This window comes from Magnolia sinica, chromosome 13 (assembly GCF_029962835.1).
Source record: "Magnolia sinica isolate HGM2019 chromosome 13, MsV1, whole genome shotgun sequence".
NCBI lineage: Eukaryota > Viridiplantae > Streptophyta > Magnoliopsida > Magnoliales > Magnoliaceae > Magnolia > Magnolia sinica.
Window position 1 is genome coordinate 67,017,039 of NC_080585.1, and position 4,444 is coordinate 67,021,482.

The following is a 4,444-nucleotide window of genomic DNA, read 5'->3' on the forward strand; positions in this document are numbered from 1 at the left end:
TCCATCCAAGGGCTCCCTTATGCTCAATGAGAGTAGATATGAGCATACTCTCCTGTTCTTGCTCAAGGTGGGAAGAAATCACTAACGATATGTCTCATCTTGACCTAAGTAAACATATTTCAAATCATAGGGCAAAGGTTTTAAGTCAAGCTTCGATGCCTTGAAGTTAAACGGTAGAGGCACTTCATCAGTTTGGGGAAACTCTTCAAATTGTGGCTTCCACCGATTAACTTCAAGTATTGGTATAGTATCAAGCATGGCAACCATCTCCCTAATCATGTCATCATCAAAATCATGGTAGTGGGCTAGGCACGTCTCTAAAGGGTCAAAGGATAAGGTCAAAGGTGTTTTATCTTCTACGAAAGAGTCAATCATATTAATGTCATGAAAATCGTCAGCATCCTCTAATCGTCTGCCTGTATTGAAAATGATATTTAGCTCTAATGTCATATTCCCAAAAGACATACTCATGACTCCATTCCTGCAATTAATGATTGCATTTGAAGTGGCAAGGAATGGGCGACCAAGAATGAAGAAAATCTGAGTGATCATGTTATTGATGGGTTCCGTACCCAGGACGATAAAATCTATTGGGTAGTAAAATCTGTCAACTTGGATCAACACATCCTCAATTATCCCTCTCGGTATACGAACCGAGTGATCAGTAAGTTGTAATATAGTTAGGGTGGGTTTTAATTCACCCAAACCTAACCGTTTGTAGACCAAGTAGGGAATCATATTTACGCTCGCTCCTAAGTCAAGAAGTGCGTGCTCAATTCAGTAGTTCCCGATTACACAAGGTATGATTGGGCTACCAGGATCTTTGAATTTTTATGCCACATCTTGCTTTAGGATGGCACTCACTTTCTCAGTTAAGAAGATTTTCTTTTGCATATTTTGTTGTCTTTTAGTCGTACACAAGTCTTTCAGAAATTTAGCATATGAAGGTATTTGTTTAACCGCATCCAGTAGAGGAATATTGACCTTCACTTGTTTCAACACCTCTATAATGTTCTGAGAGTTAGAGAGAGGTTTTGGTGCAACCAACCGTTGGGGAAATGGAGGAATCGGCTTTCCTTGAGGTTCCGGTTCGAGTTCTTGTGGGGCAATACTACGTCTATCATTGTTGTCCTCTTCCGCGTCCTTAGGCTTTTCAGCCCTAACCGGAATAGTTTTGTCATTGGTCTTCCCACTCCTAAGAGTGGTGATAGATTTAGCTTGCTCCATTTGATTTGAAGAGCTTGGCTAACTTCATGTTGTGGTTTTAGATTGGGAAGAGGTTGAGCTAGAAGGCTCCCCTTATTCCCAATCGCACTTTTGGTCTCAAGTCCTTATATAGCCTTTATGAGGTCTTGAAAGGCTTGTAGCATGCCCTGATTAAAAAGCTCTTGCTTTTGAAGATGTTTTACAACCGGGTCCTCTTGAGGTTTCTCTTGATTTAGAATTTGGTTTAAGAAACCTTGAGGGGTAGCAGTTTGTTTATTCCTCAAACTGAAGTTTGGATGATTTCTCCAACTAGGATTGTATGTATTAGAGGTGGGTCCACTGAAAGGTCTTTGGTAATTACTTACAGCATTAGATTGTTCATTCAGTACATCTCAAAAGGCAGATATTGTTGGGCAATTTTCAGTTGTGTAAATGTTGCAACCACAAATACCGCAAATAATTTCCCTGCCCTTATCCTTCTTTAATTCCATGGCCTCGAGTTTTCTGGTGAGATAAGCCATTTTAACATTGATATCATCATCCTCTTTTAGGAGATACATTCCACCCCTCTCCTTGGATTGAGTCGACTTAGACATGGTGCTTGATTTTGGGGAGATGTCCCATGATTGTGTATTTTTAGCAAGCTTATCAAAGTAGTCCCACACATCATTGACACTTTTATTCATAAATTCCCCATTACATATTGTCTCGACTAATTAGTGCATGGGAGATGTCAGTCTATCATGGACAGAGTGTGTAATGCGCCACATTTCAAAACCGTGTTGTGGGCATGAATTGATAAGATCCTTGAACCGCTCCCAACATCTGAAAGAATGTTTCATCTTCCTTTTGGGTGAAGTTCATGATCGACTTTCCAATGGGTGTTCGTTTTATAGTATGGGAAATTTTTATTTATGAACTCCCTTGTCAGTCTAGTACACTCCAACACTGGCTGCCGCCCCATCGCACGCATGACCAAGTAAGTGGAAGAGACCTCACTATCCGCCTTGCCAGTGGTATGTCAATGCCCACTCGGCTCATCGATAATGGATCCATTTACGAGCTGGTCAAACTCAACCTAGCTTACAGCCCCCTACCATTGGGCAGGTAAGATCACACTCCTTTCGAACCGACCACGACACAGTGAAAGATACGACCTATTGGTATTCGTCACTCGGGCGCTCATATTATCCACTCGGTCTCGATGTTAAAACAACTTACTGGTACCACAAGGGTTTAGGGACTTTCACCCAAGGACATCCATAGCGCCTAATGCTAGAACAAATATTTTCGATATCCAATCTAGTCATCCATGATATGCCTGTGGAGGCCATAACCCTAATGTCGTTAGGGCGTAAAGTGATTGTGACATATAAGATGCAAAATGCATGAGTCATACCATCTAAGTCATGCATCAAACCTGCGCATACAACGCGATCAAGTGGGGCAACCCTATCTCATATGGGGTCCCCCTAAGTATCTCAGCCCAATGGCATATGCTATAATCAATCACCACCCACAATATGCATACAAATGATACGTATGAGCATATATCAAGACATGATGTCATTATACTAAGCATGTTCTTTGCGTCTCCTACCAGGCCAAGTACATTATTATGTTATCAAACATATCAGACAATAATCTACCTTAATTGGCACATCATATGCAGAGAGTGGGAATTGAACAACATGCCCCACTAGAAATATAGAAGTTTATGTGGTATGGCCCACGTTAGACTAACATCAACTTCTCATGTAACGTGCAAGGCATGAATAGAATATATATAACAAGTCAGGGTCCACTAAGAGTGACCCGAATGGACACCCACATGTACAACATGTGTGTCACTATGCTACCAATCCATTTGGGCACATGGCCCACTAACGATGTCCCAAAATAATCAAATTATCAATGACAACACTATAATTACTTTAGTAGGATGATATGCACCGTCTAATCATTGCTAATGTAAATTAACAGTTATATATCATTGGTTAGTCACTAGGATGTGATCATATGCTCATGGCCTATCTGAGTCTTGGGACTTCATCAGTTAAGGCAAAGTATACGCCTAAATGGATTTTAATAAAAACATAGTTTTAACATTCACATGTCAACTAATTTTAGGATTTGAATTAAAGATGCCAAATACAACCAGAGACCTAAAAGATCTCAATTCCAAGGTTTCCCAAGTCTAAGGGATCCCAAAACTAGGGATTCCCAAGTCCAAGGGATCTCAAAACCAAGAAATTCCAAAGTCCAAGAGGTTTCTAGCCCCACATTATCCTATTGTAAGGCCCACCTGAGACATGGATCAACCTGAATTTTGGGCCATGGCCTAACATGATATGATAAGGCGAATGAACGGAGTGTATATAATACATACATCATGTAGAGTCCCATGTGTGGGGTGCAGCCCAAGGAGGCTTCCTCCCTCACGTCACTGGGCAATAATGCCCAGTGACACTTTTCTTTTTCTTTATTTTTTTTTATAATTTATGCACCATCAGTGTAGGCCCCACGTGGATTTTCTACTCCATTCACCGCATAGCCCATCTTGAGCAGTCTAATGGGCTCTGATTTGGATTGATTTGGACGAACAGGGACTCCACAGTGGGCCTTGGAAGATTTCAATAGCAATGGTTCATTTCCCTCATTATGGCCCACTTGAGACTCGAATCTGTCTCATCTTTTGGCTCAATGCCTAAAATGATCTTGAAAAGATATTGGATGGTGTGGATTCAATATAAACATCAGAACAGGGTCCCATTTGTGAGACACAAAATTGGCCAAGAATTGGTTAACTCCATCGTGCATGGCATTTATAAATTTTTCATGTTATTAGTATGTTTTGAATACACTATTAATGTGGGCCCCAAGTGGATGATGTAATCCGTTCACCATCTTGGCCACCTAGAATGAGGTCGAATAGACTCTAACTAGGACTGTTTTGGATGATTAGAGACTCCAAAGTGGGCCCTAGAGTATTTTAATAGATGGACATTAATACCCTTAGTACGGTCCACTCGAGACTCAGATTTGCCTCAAAATTTAGCACGTCCTAAAATTATATGGAGAAGATGGTGGACGGTGTGAATTAAATAAATCCATCATGGTGGGGTCCACGGGGCAGCCTAATGAGGCTTCTACCCTCACCAGGCAAAAACATCCGGTGACATTTTTTCTTATTTTTCTCTTTCTTCCTTTATTTTTATTTTATTCTACTATGTGGGGT

The 4,444-nt window shown here is 40.8% G+C and overlaps 1 pseudogene; it reads left to right on the top strand.

The window, feature by feature from the left end:
• The first annotated feature begins 1,980 nt into the window (after nt 1-1,980).
• On the top strand, nt 1,981-2,080 carry LOC131224496 (small nucleolar RNA R71; annotated as a pseudogene).
• The last annotated feature ends 2,364 nt before the right edge of the window (nt 2,081-4,444 follow it).